Here is a 22,763-nt window from a genome sequence, read left to right on the forward strand (position 1 = left end):
AAGGGGGTTGTGGTAAGTTTCGATAAAAAAAATTGATCAAGTAAATATAGTTACTTGAATGTAAAATTTCCGAAGCTTGCAATGGGGCAAAGTATCTTCTCATACTGATCTACGTTTGTTTCGACAGGATTCACTAATACAGAACTATGATCTTCATTTGTAGTTTTACGATAGTAAGAAAATCTTTCATCTAAATAAAACTGCAGAATCCAAAACAATACCAAACATTTTGTCCAAAAATAAGAGATTTATAGTGATAAGCACGTCCAGGCGTTTCTGCCTGCAACAGACCTGGCGTACGCCGTGCCTAGCTGACGTGACGTCACCAACAAGCGCCGAGGCCTTCCTTTGAGTCGGTGTTGGTGCAGCACTGGTCGACCCGTGCGGTGACGTCACAGGTCGTTTCGTCTGATAGTCCACTGCGGCCGTAGTGCTTGTGGCAGGCCACTGCGCATGGCTCTGCTGTGCACGTGCAGTCTGCTGCTGCAGGCTTGCAACTGTGGACCCGTGTCACTGCATCCTACACTGGAATCTTCGGTTCACCTCCACGTTCGGTTGCCATTTACATTGTCATGCGCATCTGTGCCATACAGTGTAACCGACCTGCCACGGAGCTCGCTGTCACTGCGTACTGGCCTTTTGCCTGTGTCTGACATGGCATTACTCTCACCGAGATGCTGACAGCTTAACTTGGCTCCTGTTACTGCCTACTTGACATCACGACTTTGCACGCTGGCCGACACCTGGACCACGTGCTGAGCTAAGCACTCCCCGCCATCCAGGGCCTGCCTGCTTCCTTGGGTGCTGACCACAACAAGGCAACTTTTCGGCGTTAAACTGTACGCACAAATAAATGAACGGTTTCACATTGCTTCTATGATTTTACGGCTGTCATCCACCCGGTTCTACATACCTGCTGCCCCACTAACCAACCTGCACTGTCATCACTACCTCCAACAGGATAGAAAGATAAGCACTTCAACCGTCCGACCCCATTGCACCCTTCTGAACGATGTCCTTTCTCTCAGGAGTGCTAGCTAGTACAGCAATGTACATAGCAGTACTTCTGCGGGCTTCGGAAAGTAGAAGGGAGCTACAGATGGATTGAAGCTGCGAGGGCGCGTCGTAAATCGTGTCTTAATATCTCAACAGGGAGGGGCCTATACTGTAAATGTCAACAGTTCGTATTTGAGTCCTTACTCAGTACACAGTTTTTTTACTGCACCACCTTGCTCAGTGTGTGTGTGTGTGTGTGTGTGTGTGTGTGTGTGGAATGGCTCTGAGCACTATGGGACTTAACATCTGTGGTCATCAGTCCCCTAGAACTTAGAACTACTTAAACCTAACTAACCTAAGGACAGCACACAACACCCAGCCATCACGAGGCAGAGAAAATCCCTGACCCCGCCGGGAATCGAACCCGGGAACCCGGGCGTGGGAAGCGAGAACGCTACCGCACGACCACGAGATGCGGGCAAGTGTGTGTGTGTGTGTGTGTGTGTGTGTGTGTGTGTGTGTGTGTGTGTGTGTGTGTGTGTGTGTGTGTGTGTGTCGACACCTATGATGATGGAAATAAAAGAATGAAGAATGTGGAACTCGGGACCAATAAACAGTATACTAATCGAGTGTTGCAAATAATATTTGTATTGCACTTGACCTATTCTGTATATTTCATTCATTTTGTCGAAGTAAACAATCTAACTGCACCACTGCACTCAATGTTTCAGAAGTAAACACAAAAACACAAGATATATCTGTATAGTCCATTCCTAAGGCAAATGGTCCAAACATAGACTTTATTCTCAACTGTTAAGAAGATACATCACTAACTTAATGTAAAATGGTATTTGCAGTTCTTGCAGAATACACTAGCTGATCAAAGGTATCCGGGCATCACTGTGTAATGTGGAATTGACCACTAGATCTTCCGAGAGATGGACTTACGAGTGTCTAAGGGACGGGAGTATTGCATCAGTAGAGAAGTAGTAACAGAAAAATGTGTCCTTCAGAAGAGCTCATTTACTTCGAACGTGCATTACTCATTGGGTGTCACTTAGCACCAAATCAATTAGCGATATTTCAACTCCTCTAAAGCTGCTCAAGTCGACTGTTGGTGATGAGACTGTTAAGTGTAAATGTTAAGGTGCGACTATAGCTAAACCAAGAACAGCCAGACCTCACGTACTGACGGACACGGAGCGGGGAGCATTGCGGAGAATGGTTATAAAAATTCGTTTGAAGTCAGGGGAAGGAAGCACTCGTGAGTTTCAAAGTGTCACCAGTAAACCGACCAGCTCATTTGCGGTGCATGAGGATTTAAAAACAATGTGGAACAGTCGTCGAGTAGCTCCTAATAAGCTATACATTTCTGCAAGCTACGCTTCAAATGGTGTAAAGCGCGATGTCACTGAACATTGGATGACTGAAAACGAGTGGTTTGGCGTGATGAACCACGTTATACCTAGTGGAAATCCGATGGAAGGATTTGGGTTTGGCGAATGCCTCGAAAGCGTTATGTGCCATCATGTGTAGTGCCAACACCGAAGTGCAAAGGAGGTGGTATTTATTACAGCATGGTGTTGTTTTTCATGCTTACGTTGTGGAACCCTTATTGCACTTAAGGATACGCTAAATCCTTTTGTGTACTGCATACAGTAGAGGGAAATTTGGGAGACGATGATATTTGTATGAACATGACCACGCTTCCTCTTATCAAGCAGCATCTGTGAGGCAATGGTTTGTGGACAATAACATTCCTGACAAGGACTTCTCTGCCCAGAGCGCCGATCTGAACACAACGAAAGACCTTTGGAATGAGTTAGAAAGACGACTTTGCTCGAGACACCAGTGTCCTATGGTTTCGGCTCTTGAAGAAGAATGGGTTCTTATTCTTCCACAGAAATTCAGACACATGAATGAAAATGTCGAGAGCAGATATAAGCCACCGTAAAGGCACCGCCAGTACACAAAAAAATTGATTCAAATGACTCTGAGCACTATGGGACTTAACTTCTGAGGTCATCAGCCCCTAGAACTTAGAACTACTTAAACCTAACTTACCTAAGGACATCACACACATCCATTCCCGAGGCAGGATTCGAACCTGCCACCGTAGCGGTCGCGCAGTTCCAGACTGTAGCGCCTAGAACCGCTCGGCCACTCTGGCCGGCGCGTGTACATACATCATATTAATATCCACTAATAGGTGTACTGATACTTTTGACCAGATATACGTAGTATGATGCAGAGCCCTTGAGGCTAGCTTTATTTGCTGATAAGGTCTGCACTGCATTTGCAACAAGAAGGAGTACCTCCACAGTTCTCATGGCTAGTATCTCATAGAAAACTACGTCAGGTCCTTGCGTGTTCACCAAGGCCCACCGACATATCTGCGCAAGAATATTACACTGCCTGAAAAAAAAAAGTGAAGTACCCAGGAGGAGAGGAGGAAACGAACTGAAGCTACACCGCTTGACAGGGCATATGATGTTATATTAGCTATTACAAACTCGACTCACGTTTATAAAGAACTTATCTTGATGAGCCCGCAAATCATTATGACACTCCGCTCCCCGTAGCCTGGAGACATGAACTGATTCGATTGCGAAGGGTGTCATAAATCAGTTGTATCCACTTCCGAGGCCAGATGGCACACAACTGTTGTTGATATCGTGAACATCGATATCCTGGCACTGGGAAGAACCGACATGCAAGCTGGTCTCACACGTTCTATTGGCGACAGATCTGCGGATCTTGCTGGCCATTGGGGTAGCTCAGGATCATGCTGACAGTTTATAGTGAGTTGACACATGTGTGGGCGAGAATTGTCCTGTTGGAAAATTGCACCACGATACTGTCGCATGAGAGAAAACACATGAGGAAGCAGGATACTCGTGAAGTACCGTTGTTCTCTCAATTACTACCAGCCATGATCTGAAGTTATACCCGATAGGTCCCCACACCAAGATGCGAGGACAAACACCACTGTATCTCTGCAGAACATTGGAAGATTGGGATCTCTCCCCATGTCACAGTCATACTCGCCGGCGATGGTCATCCGGGATAGTCCAGAGTCAAGACTTATCACTGAACACAGTGTGACGACAGTGTGTCCATGCTTCTTGGTCATGCCACGACTCCAAATGCAGGCGTTCGTGTTTTGGTGTTAACGGCGCGAGACAAGGGACGGTATTTCCCACTACAGCTGCTGCTAGTCTCCAGTCAGTGGTGTGTGATGACACAAAATTTTGCAGGGAATCCATTAGTTGATCTCGGTTGGTAGCCACAGATGTGAAGTAGTAACGATGAGCTTGGTGCACAATGCAGCGTTCCTCCCTTGTGGTAGTCAGACGCGGTCGACCAGAACCTTGACGAAAAGTATGCTTGCCCTCTATTTTCCACGCAGTCCAACTTTGGGTGACAGTCACATCCGAATGTCCCATAAATCCGCTTACAGCACTATTCGACAAGTGGAGATCCACGATAAGACCCCTTGCAAACTATGTCATGTATTGAATGAAAGCCGGCCGCTGTGGCCGAGGGGTTCTAGACGATTTGGTCCGAAACCACGCGGCTGCTACGGTCGCAGGTTCGAATCCTGCCTCGGGCATGGATGTGTGTGATGTCCTTAGGTCAGTTAGGTTTAGGGGACTGATGACCTCAGATGTTATGTCCCATAGCGCTTACAAGGGAACCTCCCCATCGCACCGCCCTCAGATTTAGTTATAAGTTGGCACAGGGATAGGCCTTGAAAAACTGAACACAGATCAATCGAGAAAACAGGAAGAAGTTGTGTGGAACTATGAAAAAAATAAGCAAAATATACAAACTGAGTAGTCCATGTGCAATCTAGGCAACATCAAGGAGAGTATGAGCGTACGAGCGCCGTGGTTCCGTGGTTAGCTTGAGCAACTACAAAACCAGAGGTCCTTGGTTCAAGTCTTCTCTCAAATGAAAAGTTTAATTTTTTATTTTCAGACAATTATCAAAGTTCAGGCACTCACACATAATCAACTTCGCTCTCCAAAATTCCAGGACATGTTCAGATTTGCTTGGACGAAATGCAGGATTTGACGGTCTACACACGGAAACATTTGAAAACGTAAAAAACATATGTTTTTTTACAGAGTTGGTTGGTTGGTTTGGGGAAGGAGACCAGTCAGCGTGGTCATCGGTCTCACCGGATTAGGGTAGGATGGGGAAGGAAGTCGGCCGTGCCCTTTCAGAGGAACCATCCCGGCATTGGCCTGGAGTGATTTAGGGAAATCACGGAAAACCTAAATCAGGATGGCCGGACGCGGGATTGAACCGTCGTCCTCCCGAATGCGAGTCCAGTGTCTAACCAATGCGCCACCTCGCTCGGTTTTTGACAGAGCATAGGGAAAACTGTGCGACTGTGAAACTGTTGCATTCATTTGTTGCAATTTATGTGAAAAACTCTTGTGTTTTCATCACTTTTTTGGGAGTGATTATCACATCCACAAGAAAACCTAAATCGGGCAAGGTAGAAGAATCTTTCTACCCATTCGCCTAGTGTGCAAGTTAGTTGGGTCGACAACATATTCCTGTCATGTGACGCACATGCCGTCACCAGTGTCGTATAGAATATATCAGACGTGTTTTCCTGTGGAGGAATCGGTTGACCTATGACCTTACGATCAAATGTTTTCTGTTCCTATTGGAGAGGCACGTCCTTTCGTCTACTAATCGCACGGTTTTGCGGTGCGGTCGCAAAACACAGACACTGAACTTATTACATGAACAGAGACGTCAATGAATGAACGGACAGATCGTAACTTTGCTAAAATAAAGAAAGTAAAATTTTCACTCGAGGGAAGACTCGAACCTAGGACCTCTCGTTGCGCAGCTGCTCACTCTAACCAAGGGACCACGGTGCTCCTCAGCTGACTTTGTCCTTGATGTTGCCTACGATGCGCATGGACTACTCAGTTGGTATATTTTGCTTATTTTTTCATAGTTCCACACAACTTCTTCCTGTTTTCTCGATTGATCTGTGTTCAGTTTTTCAAGGCCTATCCACTATGTCAATTTATAACTAAATCTGAGGGGGGTGCGATGGGGAGGTTCCCTTGTTAGAGCTATTTGAACTGAATGAAATTTTCACTCTGCAGCGGAGTGTGCACTGATATGAAACTACCTGGCAGATTAAAACTGTGTGCCGAACCGAGACTCGAACTCGGAACCTTCGCCTTTCGCGGGCAAATGCTCTACCCAAGCACGACTCATGTCCGCGAAAGGCAAAGGTCCCAATTTCAAGTGTCGCTACGGCACACAGTTTTAATCTGCCAGTAAGTTTTGTGTCATGTACTGATAATGTTGTCACGGCATCTCCGTGTCTTACGGAGTGATCACTCGACATCTGGCGTTCTTCACGGCCATTATACACTGAGGTAACAAAAGATATGGGACACCTCCTAATATCGTGTTGGATATATTTTGTTCTGCATAGTACGGAAAGAGGAGGAGGAGGAGACTAGTATTTAACGTCCCATCGACAATGAGGTGAACAGAGACGGAGCACAAGCTTAGATTTCGAAAGGATGGAGAAGAAAACCGACCTTGCCTTTTCTAAGGAACTATGCCAGCATTTGCCTTAAGCGATTTAGGGAAATGATGTGGAACATAAATCAAGATGGTCCAACGCTGGTTTGAACTGTTGTACTTCCGAACGTGAGTCCAGTGTGCTAACAGCTGTGCTACCCCACTCGGTCTCGGTCTAGTGCAGCAACGCGACGTGGCATGGACTCAACAAGTCGTTGGAAATCCCCAGAAGAAACATTAAGCCATGGTGCCTCCATGGCCGTTCATAGTTGCGAAAGTGTTGCCTGTGCAGGATTTTGTGCACGAACTGACCTCTCTGTTTTGTCCCTTTAATGTTCGATAGGATTCATGTCGGGTGATCTCGGTGTTTAAATCATCTACTCAAACTGTCCAAAATGTTCTTCAGACCAATAGCGAACAATTACGCCCGCCCGGCCGCGGTGGTCTAGCGGTTCTAGGCGCTCAGTCCGGAACCGCGCGACTGCTACGGTCGCAGGTTCGAATCCTGCCTCGGGCACGGATGTGTGTGATGTCCTTAGGTTAGTTAGGTTTAAGTAGTTCTAAGTTCTAGGGGACTGATGACCACAGATGTTAAGTCTCATAGTGCTCAGAGCCATTTGAACCAATTACGCCCGCTGACATGGCTCGTTGTCATCCATAAAAATTCCATCGTTGTTTGGGAACATGAAGTCCATGAATGGCTGCAAATGGTCTCCAAATAGCCGAACATAGCCATTTCCAGTCAATGATAGGTTCAGTTGGACCAGAGGACCCAGTCCATTCTATGTCAACACAGCCCACACCATTATGGAGCCACCACCAGTTTGCACAGTGCTTTGTTAACAACTTCCGTCCATGGCTTCATGGGATCTGCACTACACTCGAACCCTACCATCCAGTCTTACCATCTGAAATCGGGACCCATCTGATCAGGTCACGGTTTTCCAGTCGTCGAGGGTTCAACCGATATGGTCACGAGCCCAGAACAGACGCTGCACGCGATATTGTACTATTAGCAAACAGTCGGGTCGGTCGTCTGCTGCCGTAGCCCATTAACGCCAAATTTCGCCGCGCTGTCATAACGGATACGTTCGTCGTAGGATCACATGATTTCTGTAGTTATTTCACGCATTGTTGCTTGTCTGCTAGCACTGACAACTCTACGCAGACACCGCTGCTTTTTGTCAATAAGTGAAGGCCGTCGGATTAGGTTAGGTTAGTTTAGTGTTTAACGTCCCGTCGACAACGAGGTCATTAGAGACGGAGCGCAAGCTCGGGTTAGGGAAGGATTGGGAAGGAAATCGGCCGTGCCCTTTCAAAGGAACCATCCCGGCATTTGCCTGAAACGATTTAGGGAAATCACGGAAAACCTAAATCAGGATGGCTGGAGACGGGATTGAACCGTCGTCCTCCCGAAGGCCGTCGGACACAGCGCTGTCCGTAGTGAGAGACAATTCCTGAAATTCGGTATTCTCGACTAATTCTTGACCCTGTGGATCTCAGAATACTGAATTCCCTAACGATTTCCGAAATGGAATGTTCCATGCGTCTAGTTCCAAGTACCACTTTGCGTCCAAAGTTGGTTAGTTCCCGTCATGCAGCTACAATGACGTTGGAAACTTTTTCAGATGAATCACCTGAGTTCAAATGACGGCACCGCAAATGCACTGTCCTTTTATACATTGTGTACGCGGTACTACCGTCATCTGTATATGTGCATATCGCTATCCCATGACTTTTGTCACTTCAGGGTATACTCTACCAGATGTGTAACTGCACTAAACACGAACAAAACTAATGCACTCTAATGTCGTGCTACCTGTCACACAGACCTGCAACACCAATCATTTACAAACCCGCCGCTGCTGTGTACGTGTACGAAGTTACGCTAATGTCCTACCATGTCTCTTAGGTGCCATTCTTATTTGTCAAGCAGTGTATTTATGACACGTAGGATCAAAGTTTGCACTCACCAGAAGTAAACAGGTGAAGAGATTTTTGTCATCTTTCAAACGCTTATTTACTTGTTAAATAATATTCTGGGGCGCAACTCCGATTAGTTATAGGGCATTTGTCTACAAAACTGCACATTTCATTGAAGCTAGTGATGGCAATTTTAATATGTTATGTAATGGGAAATTGCCAAAAAAACACTTCCTGTGACGATTTCATGATTTCATCTTCTTCACCGCTTGAATTGCTGAGGATGTCCATAGAGATTTCCCCATAGCTTCCCTTCAGATGTGCTAGAATCTCTTAAAATACTTCTGTTTTCTCTTTAAACACTCTTCATAAGAGTGGGAGCAGAATGAATAGATACCAGAATGAATATATACCTAATCTATGCAGTGAATGCTCCATCCTGGAAGTGGACAGATAGGTGGGAAATGGAGCTGGCTCCCTGACGAAGCATTAGTAATCAGTATTATCGAAGGAAAGCTTTTAATACTTACACGTATTTATCTTGTGGTCCGTTTGCTGACTTCGTATTCTGAATCACTTTCCTGGAGGGAGCGCTGGTTGTCAGGCGTACGGTTCCACAACCCGAGTAACCAGCAGGTGTGACTCAGATGCCTAAGAGAGACTGCGGAACGATTCACGACAATTCGCACTTTAGACGCAGCGGCCGTTATCTTCTGCTCTCGTGACCACATAATTATCAAAATTTTCGCAACTCATTGTTCTTAATCTGCTATCAGTTGAGTTTAGCTTTTGCCCGAGAATGTATGGACTTTGTCGTTATCAATGCCAGGAGGAATGTCAGTACGTATACTATGTAAACCACTTTACAGTGTATGGTGAAGCTTACGTAGTATCAATATCAGACGCTTTATGTGGTATTCCATTTTCTTAGTGGGCGTGGGAAAAATGGCGTTTTCTTTTTTTTTTTTTTACCTACGTAAGAGTCCCAGTTTCTGTTACGATATTATCAGGGCCACTGTGCGATATACACTGGGACACATTAGGAGAACTGACATACTTTTGAGGAACACAGCTTCGTTTCTTGGACTGTGCACTTTGTTTCCAGACAGAATGGAATTCCTTGTACCCTTAATATATGCGACAAGTTCTTCCTCAGCTCGGTGGGATCTTCTTGCGAAACTTCACATAACCAGTGGTCGTCAGAGTGGTCATAACACAATGAACTACGTACCCATGACCACAAGAATTTATCTGCATTTACCTAATATAACCATTATGTAATTCTCTCGCTAGTAATAGCTCTGAAAATTATTAGTTTGGCATGAACATATCTGTAGCGAAATTATTAAGGAGTCAACAAATTTTTTTCATCACCGTTCATCGCCCATTTGCTATAGAATACTGGATAAAGGCTTCCTCCAGACTTGCATAGCGGTCTTCTGGTTGTGGCGTTATCTATGCTTGGGGGTCGATAAAAATTGTCTGAGCCCCATTTAATACAGTACCAGTATTCCAAAAATGCAACTTGTTGGTTTAATCAACGTAATATGATTCATTTGATGGCTGTAGTTGAATCGAGCTCTCTAGCACTGAAGCTCCATTAAACTGTCAGATTTTGTAACTGCATTTCAGGTATTGGTAAATAAACGATGGCTTTAGAACTTGGAATTTATGCCGTAAAGAACTCTTAGAAGTCACCAGTGACTAACATCAGACTTATTTATGCTCTGTTGCTAAACTACGTTTGAATGGAATTCACAAAAATTAAAAGTATTGCAGGTCTACGTGACCTACCACAACATCAACTCACCCCCTAGTGAAGCTTATCGTCTATCCAAAATTTATTTATGGACATACCTCTCTCCACCAGTTTCAGGGATGTATGTCACAAAAGCGACGTATAAAAATGTTCTTAATAAGTAGAATTAAGGTATCTGAAGACTAGCTTTATTTTCATTAATATTAACTTAAAAGAGTTTTTCTGTTGCACATTAAATTCGTTTGGACTGACTTATAATTACAGTTGCAGCAATAATACACTACTGGCCATTAAAATTGCTACACCAAGAAGAAATGCAGGTGATAAACGGGTATTCATTGGACAAATATATTATACTAGAACTGACATGTGATTACATTTTCACGCAATTTGGGTGCATAGATCCTGAGAAATCAGTACCCAGAACAACCACCTCTGGCCGTAATAACGGCCTTGATACGCCTGGGCATTGAGTCAACACAGCTTGGATGGCGTGTACAGGTACAGCTGCCCATGCAGCTTCAACACGATACCACATTTCATCAAGAGTAGTGACTGGCGTATGGCGACGAGCCAGTTGCTCGGCCACCATTGACCAGACGTTTTAAATTGGTGAGAGATTTGGAGAATGTGCTGGCCAGGGCAGCAGTCGAACATTTTCTGTATCCAGAAAGGCCCATACAGGACCTGCAACATGCGGTAGTGCATTATGCTGCTGAAATGTAGGGTTTCGCAGGGATCGAATGAAAGGTAGAGCCACGGGTCGTAACACATCTGAAATGTAACGTCCACTGTTCAAAGTGCCGTCAATGCGAGCAAGAGGTGACTGAGACGTGTAACCAATGGCACCCCATACCATCACGCCGGGTGATACGCGAGTATGGCGATGACGAATACACGCTTCCAATGTGCGTTCACCGCACTGTCGCCAAACACGGATGCGACCATCATGATGCTGTAAACAGAACCTCGATTCATCCCAAGAAATGACGTTTTGCCATTCGTGCTCCCAGGTTCGTCGTTGAGTACACCATCGCCGGCGCTCCTGTCTGTGATGCAGCGTCAAGGGTAACCGCAGCCATGGTCTCCGAGCTGATAGTCCATGCTGCTGCAAACGTCGTCGAACTGTTAGTGCAGATGGTTGTTGTCTTGCAAACGTCCCCATCTGTTGACTCAGGGATCGAGAAGTGGCTGCACGATCCGTTACAGCCATGCGGATAAGATGCCTGTCATCTCGACTGCCAGTGATACGAGGCCGTTGGGATCCAGCACGGCATTCCGTATTATCCTCCTGAACCCACCAATTCCATATTCTGCTAACAGTCATTGGATCTCGACCAATGCGAGCAGCAATGTCGCGATACGATAAACCGCAATCGCAATAGGCTACAATCCGACCTATATCAAAGTCGGAAACCTGATGGTACGCATTTCTCCTCCTTACACGAGGCATCACAACAACGTTTCACCAGGCAACGCCGGTCAACTGCTATTTGTGTATGAGAAATCGGTTGGAAACTTTCCTCATGTCAGCACGTTGTGAGTGTCGCCACTGGCGCCAACCTCGTGTGAATGCTCTGAAAATCTAATCATTTGCATATTACGGCATCTTCTTCCTGTCGGTTAAATTACGCGTCTGTAGCACATCATCTTCGTGGTGTAGTAATTTTAATGACCAGTAGTGCACTTGCGGCCACGATTATATCCTCGAACCTGTCTACCATCTCTGTAAAAAAAAAAAAAAAAAAAAAAAAAAAAAAAAAAAAAAAAAAAAAAAAAAAAAAAAAAAAAAAAAAAAGTGTAATTTACGAAACTTAAAAGGACTGAGAATTTGTGTATAAGATGTACCATGTTGTAGTAATTTTTGTACCATGTTGTAGTAATTTTTGTGCTGAATCCAGAAATACTCTTAGGCTTTGAGACTCTGTAATATTTGGTGAAGTAATTGAGGATTTAAAATTCTGATTCATATGCTTGTAAAATTAATTCAGCTGTTGTGTTTTGCTGATATTACTTTTACAATCAGTCATTACATTGAATTTGAACATTACGCAACAGCTTCCTTTGTTCATATGTAATCCAAATTAGCCAAATTAATTCACTTGATATAAATTTTTGGTTACTTTCTTTGTTAGGCTTCACGATCGATTGTACTTCGATACTCGATTATGAAATTTTATCACAAGCTATAGGCTTCTATGATATTCCTGCATGTCATACGCCTTCCTTCAATTATGTCGTCACTTCAGCATTTCCTTATGTCACACCTACATTTCATTTCCGTTGTAAAATAACAGCTTCCCCTCCAATTTATTCTTTGGTCCACTTATTTTGTTTTCGTTTGCTCTATTAATTCCAGTCACATACACTATGTGATCAAAAGCATCCGGACTCCTGTTCGTGGCGCACCCCATCGGTAATGCTGGAATTAAGTATGGTGTTGGCCCATCCTTAGCCTTCATGACAGCTTGCACTCTCGCAGGCATACGTTCAATCAGGTGCTGTAAGGTTTCTTGGGGAATGGCAGCCCATTCTTCACGGAGTGCTGCATTGAGGAGAGGTATCGATGTCGGTCGGTGAGGCCTGGCACGAAGTCGGCGTTCCAAAACGTCCCAAAGGTGTTCTTTAGGATTCAGGTCAGGACTCTATGCAGACCACTTCATTACAGGGATGTTATTATCGTGTAACCACTCCGCCACAGGCCGTGCATTATGAACAGGTGCTCGATAGTGTTGATAGATGCAGTCGTCATCCTCGAATTGCTCTCCAGCAGTGGGAAACAAGAATGTGCTTAAAACATCAATGTAGGCCTGTGCTGTGATAGTGCCACGCAAAACAACAAGCGGTGCAAGCCCTGTCAATGAAAAACACGGCCACAGCATAACACCACCGCCTCCGAATTTTACTGTTGGCACTACACACGGTGGCAGATGACGTTCACCGGGCATTCGCCATAGCCACACCCTGCCATCGGATCGTCACATTGTGTACCGTGATTCGTCACTCCACACAACGTTTTTCCACTGTTCAATCGTGCAATGTTTACGCTCCTTATACCAAGCGAGCCGTCGTTTGGCATTTACCGTCGTGATGGGTGGCTTATGAGCAGCAGATCGACCATGAAATCCAAGTTTTCTCACCTTCCGCCTGACTGTCATAGTACTTGCAGTGGATCCTGATGCAGTTCGGAATTCCTGTGTGATGGTCTGGATGCCTATTACGCATTACGACCCTCTTCAACTGTCGGCGGTCTCTGTCAGTCAACAGACGATGTCGGCCTACACGCTTTTGTGCTGTACGTGTTCCTTAACGTTTCCACTTCACTATCACATCGGAAACAGTGGACCTAGGGATGTTTAGGAGTGTGGAAATCTCGCGTACAGACGCATGACACAAGTGACACCCAATCACGTGACCACATTCGAAGTCCATGAGTTCCTCGGAGCGCCCCATTCTGCTCTCTTACGATGTCTAATAGTTGTGGGACAAGGCCGGCGTCGCCCCAAGTAGGTCACCCCAAGGGCTGGCGTCGCCTCAAGGCTGGCGTCACCTCAAATCCAATATGGCGGCCGTGACGCAAGTATGCGACGATACGTGACGTCAGCTGATGACGTGATTGACGTCATTCAAAATGGCGGGTAGATAGGTCAATTGGACTATCTCTACTAACCTAAGTCACCTCGTACTACGAACTCGCTAGAAGTTTGAATTGTGGTGGAAAGATAGGTCAATTGGGCTACCTCTACTAACCTAAAAAACGGCATGAAAGAAAGGGCAGCTGGGCACCTCCACTAACCTAACTCACCTCTTCCTAGGAACTGGACGTAAGTCTTTATTTAAACAATTACAAGCAGTACCACTATCCATTTTGTTAGCAATCCTCTTGGAAAATTTTGCTGAGGGGAATTGGTCTGGTGTTGCCCACACTAGAGCCTACTCATTTAATTCGAAAATAATTTCTATAAAATTCTTTAAATTTCTATAAATTTGTTTAAATTTTTTTAAATATGTTTAAATTTCTTTAAATTTGTTTTAAGTTTCTTTAAATTTGTTTAAATTTATTATCTACCTACGGCATTGGTGTTGCGTTACCGCCACAAGAGGCTGCGCTTCACGATATGTCACGTTGTCGTCAGGCTGTATGTGTGTCGCGCTCTGATAATACGATCTACAGCCGACTAGCCTACTTTCACACCCTCTGACGTCAGCCGAACATAAACATTCTCACTTTCTCTTAGAAAACTCACGTCCGCCTGGGCCAGCCTTACTTGAGGCCTAAGTCCCACAAAGCTTTACATAGGTAGGAAAAGGGGTTCGCTACGGTTTCAACTGCCTTGTTTCAACTACTTTTCAGGGTCATCCAACCGCATTTCCTACATACATCGAGGGACATATGTCACCTAGTTTTTTACGCTGATACAAAACACTCACCCTGCCGGCGGTCTGGAGGCTGGAGGGATGGAAAATTGGTGTGAAAAACGAATCAGCATGTTCTGTGCTGCTGGAGAGAGGGAGGAGTGTACTTTATTTATTTTCTGGAGTTGTGTGCTGTCCTTAGGTTAGTTAGGTTTAAGTAGTTCTAAGTTCTAGGGGACTGATGACCATAGATGTTAAGTCCCATAGTGCTCAGAGCCATTTGAACTATTTTCTGGACAATTTATTTAGCTACGGATTTCACCTAATGTATTTATTACTCTGATGCAAAACACTCACCCTAACGTGCTTGGAGTCACAATATACAGTTTACAGATCTCGGAAGTACTCCTAAATAATTCATTACGCTGATGTGCAGAGACGCAAACAACTCGTAAATTACGAGGTAGCGCAGTGGCTAGCACACTACACGCGCATTCGGGAGGACGACGGTTCAATCCCACGTTCGGCCCCATCCTGACTTAGATTTTTCGTGATTTCCCTAAATCGCTCCAGGCAAATGCCGGGATGGTTCCTTTGAATGGACACGACCGACTTCCTTCCCCGTCCTTCCCTAATCTGATGATACCGATGACCTCACTGTCCGGTCTCATCCCTCAAACAAACCAACCAAAATAATCCAGTACACACCATGCACATCACTAAAATAATACATGCAAACACGCTCACAACGCTTAATCATCCGAAATTAATACAATGCACAAACACACAGTGCAAGTAAAACTTATCAACCACTTTTTTTTTAATCTCATTTTGTTCGCTTTTGTTCGTTGAATCTGCTCGGGGCGGACGTCGTAAGACATCCGTTTAAGTTCGTTGTTGTTCGATTAACTCAGTTTTTTTATTACAGAGGGCAGCTAAGCCTCTGACGGAACACGCTGAGCTACCGTGTCGGTGTCCACTCGAAACCCTGATTCTACTGGATGGAAAGCTTAAGTGCACATTCGGGAAACTGACCCAAATATCCATCCTAATTATATAATTAATCACAAAGTTCAGTCCTAATTACACAACTATATGCATAGCACTGCATAAAAACGGCTTAAAATCGCAAGAACTAACTATACAACTCACGTTATCATGCTTTAATTGCCGTCCGGGGTGTCACAGAGTTAATTTGTTCGTACTGAGTCGATCGTCTGACGCAAGACAATTCCAGCACGAACCGTCGTGCCTTTGAGTCAAATTTGTTTGGTCAGACCAGCAAACGGGTGCGCCTCACACTGAAATCTGCCGGTACAGCAGGGCTACAGGGAAGTTTCCGCGTTCTGATAACCGGAACGCCAGACCGGGGGGTTTGCAAATTTTCGTGGACGGGTCAGAGCACTACAGCTGCCGCAGTGCAACGCTCCTCGCCCACAGTGCACCGTTTTCTGCTGCCGCCTGTATCAAGGTAAAGGGTAAAATACTGCTGCACCAGCGTAGGGTTGTTAAATGGTATTCACAGCTCTCTGTTCTCAGGTGAACCACAGTTTGTGATATACTTGGTCGTAGTTGATTCCATTTGAACAGAGTAGGGCCTCACAATGGATACGTGCAAACGAAGTTCGATTGCGTTGTAAAAGGAATTAATTCAAGGGAGAATTTGTATAGCTTCCACCCCAATGTGTGCTTTGTCAGTCAACCACCATTCATTTTCTGATTTCTGTTCGTCAGTTTCCTAGTTGTAGTTACAAAAGGACTAAAGGATCAATAAAATCTGTCATTATTTTGTAAAATTAAATACGTCACTGTTCTCATTCATATTCCGTCAGCTATTCACTGTTTTTCTTTTATTGTGGTGGTACGTGGGTATACCAGAAATTTAAGGTTAATTCTTATTAAAGTCATTAATTTGATTATTCATCTGCGGTCTGAACGTGACCACAGGCATAGGCAGCAGAAGTGCCATGAGCAAATTCACTACTCCATGTGTAAAAATTAAGGGTGTAGCTCACGATTTGAAGGTTATTGAGAAGATAATACTTTTCTTCATATAAAAATAATAACATTTAGCATCACTCAGACATATATTTGTAATGGAAGCAAGTGACAGCTTTCAAGCTGACTAAAGGGATCCGTCGCCGTAGGAATCTGGACAGGGAAGCAAAAGTTTAGTTGACACAAGTGCATTTAAAAAAGTATATTGTATTCAGCTTGTTGCTGAAGCACTGTTATACTGTTGACAACATGTGACAGCTGTGCGTAGCTATAAGCAGAGACCAGACTCGGTGGTGCGTCTAAGTACGGTAAATGTTTGCCGGTAGAATTAGTACCAACAGCTCGGTGTAACGTTCGGGACCATCTAGCGACACTCAAGTAATCTCTGCTACAAAACTGACGGCTACGTACCTGATAATTATGACACCGTCTTGGCGGTCTTCGGTGATCGGCGGCCTGGAGTTTTATCATTGGTGGCGATGTTGAAAACGACGCCCGCGGGAGTATTCGAGGCGCCAACTCCGGCAGTTTCGATAGGCTGCGATACTACAACAGGGATGAGGTATTGCTCGTTATTGACAGTTCCTATGTTAGGCAAATGATGGAGTCCATCACTAAGACAGAGAGGGATTACTTATTATTAGTAGTCCAGATGTTAGGTGGGTGACGGAACACTCTCAAGAAATGTGAGTAAAATAGGATAAGTAGCTTGCACTCGGTATGTGTGCCAGGTAGTCGTGTCCCAGATGTGGAGAAGGTTCGGCTAGCAATACTGTATGCACCGGATACAGTGGGCAGCAAGTCATGTCTCGTGTCGGGACCAGTGCCGCCTATCACATAAAATCATTAGCTGACGGCATTGGTAAAGCTGCAACAATAATTAGTTCTCTAACTTGAAGCAAAGTGGAGGGCTGAAGACAGAGGGCTCATCTCGGATGCAGATGTCTCGACCTGCGCTGTCAGATGGAAAACGGTGGGACGTCCTCAATAAGTTAGTAGTGCACTATGGACAGGAAGCGCTACTAGTTATTAGAGTTCGCGGTTTTTAGATAAGTGAACTCACCTGTGGGGACCATGAGCAGATTGACATAGTAGGCTTACAGCACAGAGCCATGGAGCACATACGTCCTTGCAGGTAAGAAAAATAAAATATAAATTTCAAGATTCTTAACAGCAGAATCACTCAGAATATAGTCCCAGAATTATACTCACTTATTCATTCCACTTACAGGAAGAAAGGTGACGAAAACCAGAAATGGATGTCAGCGAAATCTTAAATCACGAAAGTAATATATGTAGGAAAGATAGTGTAAATCTCAATAGTGATGATGAATTTATTGTTATATAAAACTCAGTAACGTGCAATGAGAAAAATATTGTCAGAATTCTAGATACGTGATGTAGTCAAAATGTCGCTGTTCATCGGAGCTCATTTCGGAGCGGGGTCATCACTGAAGTAAATTCTGCTACAGTCAATGAGACTCCACGCTGAAGACGTGTCTGGAGACATCCTGGACAACGGTGGGATACGAACGTGACTATCGTCCGCCATATCGCTCGACGACCAGGAGTGTTGATCTGGGGTGCCATTTCTTTTCGTAATAGGATCCCTTTGTGTGTCATCCTCAAACCCTAGCGGCACTGCGACGATCCTCTATGCCGTGTTTTGTTGCTTTTCATGGCAAGCAGTCCTGGGCCTACATTTCAGCAAGATAACGCTCGCCCGCAAACAGCAAGAGTTTCTGCTGCTTGCCTTCTTGCTTACCAAACCCTATCTTGACCAACAAGGTCGCCGGATCTCTCCACAATTGAGAACGTTTGGAGCGTTATTGGTAGGGCCTTCCAACCAGCTCGGGATTTTGACGATCTAATGCGCCAATTGGACAGACTTGGCACGATATTCCTCTAGAGGACATCCATCAACCCTATCAATCAGTGCCAAGCTGAATAACAGCTTGCACAAGGGCCAGAGATGGACCGACGAGTTATTGACTTGCTCCATATGTTAAGGACTTTCTCTCGAATAAATCATCCAGTTTTTCCGAAATTGTGGCCACCTGTGCACGAACGTCGAATTTACCCATATTCGCTCTATTTGGATATTTAGATAATTGCTTCGTTGTGCGTCTCTCATTTTTTTTTTTTTAGACTGTATGGTTGAAGACAGTCTCGTAAACTGGCATACGGCCGGGAGAGCACTGTGCTGACCACGTGCCCCTCCATATCTGCGTCCAGGGAGGCCTATGGGTTCAGGATGACACGGCGGCCGGTCGGTACCGTTGGGCCTTCATGGCCTGTTCGAGTGGAGTTTTTAGTATAGTTGACGAAGCTACTAAGACCGTGCCACTAGTTGTCCCTGAAATACAAGTACAATTGGTCCACCAATTTCTAGCTAGCGTGTTCTGAACGAACAATGGAACATTTTATTTATTGAATATAAAATTTTATAACAAAATACTCGTTCAGTGTGGCAAAAAATAACTTACACCTACAATTAATCAGATTTCTTTGGCTTCAAACCAGGCTCATGCGTTTACTGTGTAGGTTTTCCGGTGTTACTCACAAGAGAACGGCTAAATTACTGTTGTTAAAGGCAAAATAATATGAGATTCATGTGTGATGTGAGGCACTTGTGTAATTGTCATTTAGTACTTACAGCGCGGAAAAATTTTAGTGAAATTTGAGGAACAACAGACAGATTTGTAAAACTGCTCTTTTTGGAACGCGGAAGTGTGAGAGAATGTAATGGTATGTGGTATTTGTGTACTCACGTTTAGTATTATGAAAAGCTTGCAAACTATGCTGATTCATTCTTCAAAACGTTTGTGTACTGAAAAACTGGCACGTCTACATGTTTTTCGAGTGACAGAGGCGCAGATAAATTTTTATGATTCAAAACAGACTCCATCTGCGATAAGTTCATTCTCAAAGGTAGTGTAACAGTACCTGCCAACTTGAAATGGTTCTTATTCCTTCCCAGTAGAGTTAAGAATACACATTCATATTTAATTTTCTTATCTGAAACTCTTTGAATATGTATAAATTCCTTTAAAAACCTTGAAAATCTGTTCCCGAAACCTTAAAATTAAAGAATATAGAAATTGCTACTGAATTTAGAGTGTCGATTAACTAGTTTCAGAATTCATTTTCTACACTCACACATCCTTCGCTCCGTAAACTTAAAAGTCAAGGTCCACGACTGTATTGTATCGCTTCGCTGTAGGCCGTTATCTCTATTCCCGGTAACGCATAACAGACGGACTGATAACTAGCTAATCTACGTCTGTTATCTTCACAGAGTGCGATGAAATGACTTCTTTTATGCTTCGTGCAAGCAGAGGTGATTGCGTACGGTTAAAGAAAATGTACAGGAGTGAACAAAACATGGAAATAGTTAGAACACAAAACAGTACCAAGCTTAAAACGGTGTAGGTAACCCCTTGGAGTCAAAAACAGCTTCCAGTAGTCTCAGAATGGATAAATAGAGGTCATGTATGGTTTACAAGGGAATCTTATACCATTATTCCTGCCGGCCGGTGTGGCCGTGCGGTTCTAGGCGCTTCAGTCTGGAACCGCGTGACCGCTACGGTCGCAGGTTCGAATCCTGCCTCGGGCATGGATGTGTGTGATGTCCTTAGGTTAGTTAGGTTTAAGTAGTTCTAAGTTCTAGGGGACTGATTACCACAGATGTTAAGTCCCGTAGTGCTCAGAGCCATTTGAACCATTTTGAACCATTATTCCTGCAAAATAGTGGCTAGTTTAGGTAATGATGATGGAGATGGATAGCGATCATGCACTCTTCTCTTCAAATTAGACCATAAAACTCAATAATACTGAGATCTCGTGACTGTGGTGCCTTGGAGAGATGCGACAATTCATCCTCGTTGTCACGAAACCAGTCCTGGGCGATGGGAACTGTGTGACCAGGGTCTTTGAACACAGCTTCACCACTGAGGTCAAAAATTGTACCATGTAATGGACCTGATCATCCAAAATGGTCACATAATCCTTGGCAGTAATGCTGCCTAGCAGAGTAAGCTTGGCGCCCATGGGATACCACGATATGACTGCTCAAATCACCACAGAATCGCCGCCGTGTTTCATTCTTTGAACGTTAACTCAGCCAGAAGTTGGAAACAGTGCGAAACAAGACTCCTGCAACTAAATGACTTTCTTCTATTGCTCCATACACTTAAGTTTTATGGCTTCGGTCCCACGTCCTGTTATTACGGGCATTTGAGTCACTGATGAGAGATGTTGGACTTCCATATCACCCTGCAATTCCCTGCTTAAGGAGCTCCCCTTCGCTTTGCTTTGGCGCTGACAGGGTTCGCGAGTTAGTTAATTAGTTAGTTAGTTAGTTACGTGTTCCATTGATCAATAGCACGGAAAAACCGTTATGACGTGGAACGTGTCAAATGCACAAGAAATGCGCACAGGAAACAAGTTTTTTTTTACATTGTAGTCTTATACCTAAATATTACTATTATCTATCCCATTCCCTTAAATGGCACAATATGCATATATTATATCTCCAGATTTATTTACTCATATTCAAGAATTCATTTATGGTATAGAAGGACTTGTCAAGGAGATATGATTTCAATTTGTTTTTGAAACTATTACTGCTGTCTATCAGACATTTTATTTCATCTGGTAATTTATCAAAAAGTTTTATAGTAGCATATTTTACCCCTTCCCGTGCCAAAGATAGGTTAAGTAAAGGATGGTGCAGGTCTTTCTTTTTTTTTTGGTATTGTTATCATGAATGTCGCTGTTGATTTTAAACTGGTCCATGTTGTTGAGAAAAAATTTCATTACTGAGTAAATGTACTGTGAAGCAGTTGTAAGAATTCCTAACCTTTTAAACAGATGCCTACAAGTTGTGCAACTATGAACCCCACACATTATTCTAACTACTTTCTTTTGAGCAGTGAATACCTTTTGCCTAAGTGATGAGTTGCCCCAGAATATTATTCCGTATGACATCAGAGAGTGGAAGTATGCAAAGTATGTTAGCTTACTAATTTCTACGTCCTCAAAATTGGCAATTATTCTCATTGCAAAAGTTGCTGAACCTAGTCGATTTAGGAGATCCAAAATTACTTTTCCAATTAAGATTCACATCTATACAGGGTGTTACAAAAAGGTACGGCCAAACTTTCAGGAAGCATTCCTCACACACAAAGAAAGAAAATATGTTATGTGGACATGGGTCCGGAAACGCTTACTTTCCGTGTTAGAGCTCATTTTATTACTTCTCTTCAAATCACATTAATCATTGAATGGATATACACAGCAACAGAACGTACCAGCGTGACTTCAAACACTTTGTTACAGGAAATGTTCAAAATGTCCTCCGTTAGCGAGGATACATGCATCCACCCTCCGTCGCATGGAATCCCTGATGCGCTGATGCGGCCCTGGAGAATGGCGTATTGTATCACAGCCGTCCACAATCCGAGCACGAAGAGTCTCTACATTTGGTACCAGGGTTGCGTAGACAAGAGCTTTCAAATGCCCCCATAAATGAAAGTCAAGAGGGTTGGGGTCAGGAGAGCGTGGAGGCCATGGAATTGGTCCGCCTCTACCAATCCATCGGTCACCGAATCTGTTGTTGAGAAGCGTACGAACACTTCTACTGAAATGTGCAGGAGCTCCATCGTGCATGAACCACATGTTGTGTCGTACTTGTAAAGGCACATGTTCTAGCAGCACAGGTAGAGTATCCCGTATGAAATCATGATAACGTGCTCCATTGAGCTTGGGTGGAAGAACATGGGACCCAATCAAGACATCACGAACAATGCCTGCCCAAACGTTCACAGAAAATCTGTGTTGATGACGTGATTGCACAATTGCGTGCGGATTCTCGTCAGCCCACACATGTTGATTGTGAAAATTTACAATTTGATCACGTTGAAGTACATACTGACGAAACTTTTTTTTTTTTTTTTTTTTGTGGTTTTAGGGCGCACAACTTCAATGGTCATTAGCGCCCTGACTACTCTAAAAATGCACCGCGAGCCACAAGTTGACAACAACAACTAAAAGGAAAAACACAATAAAAGACAGACTGACAGGCATAGGATTAAAAAACTTCATCAAATGTCCTTAGCAAGGTGTGTCAAATTGATAAAACAAAGAACACGAGCAGCTGCTCGTG

At 44.1% G+C, this 22,763-nt stretch overlaps 2 protein-coding genes across 4 annotated transcripts in view; both read right to left on the minus strand.

Moving 5' to 3' along the window:
- The window catches only part of LOC126183337 (retinol dehydrogenase 13-like), a 76,633-nt gene extending 67,497 nt beyond the window's left edge, over positions 1-9,136 (minus strand). The window contains exon 1 of the mRNA XM_049925202.1: positions 9,015-9,136. The gene's annotated coding sequence lies outside the window, so the exon portion shown is untranslated. The remainder of the gene's footprint in view (positions 1-9,014) is intronic.
- LOC126183335 (uncharacterized protein K02A2.6-like) overlaps positions 1-22,763 on the minus strand; it is a 242,393-nt gene that overhangs the window by 187,746 nt on the left and 31,884 nt on the right. The gene's annotated exons all lie outside the window — the stretch shown is intronic.

This window comes from Schistocerca cancellata, chromosome 4, assembly GCF_023864275.1.
Source record: "Schistocerca cancellata isolate TAMUIC-IGC-003103 chromosome 4, iqSchCanc2.1, whole genome shotgun sequence".
Taxonomy (NCBI): domain Eukaryota; kingdom Metazoa; phylum Arthropoda; class Insecta; order Orthoptera; family Acrididae; genus Schistocerca; species Schistocerca cancellata.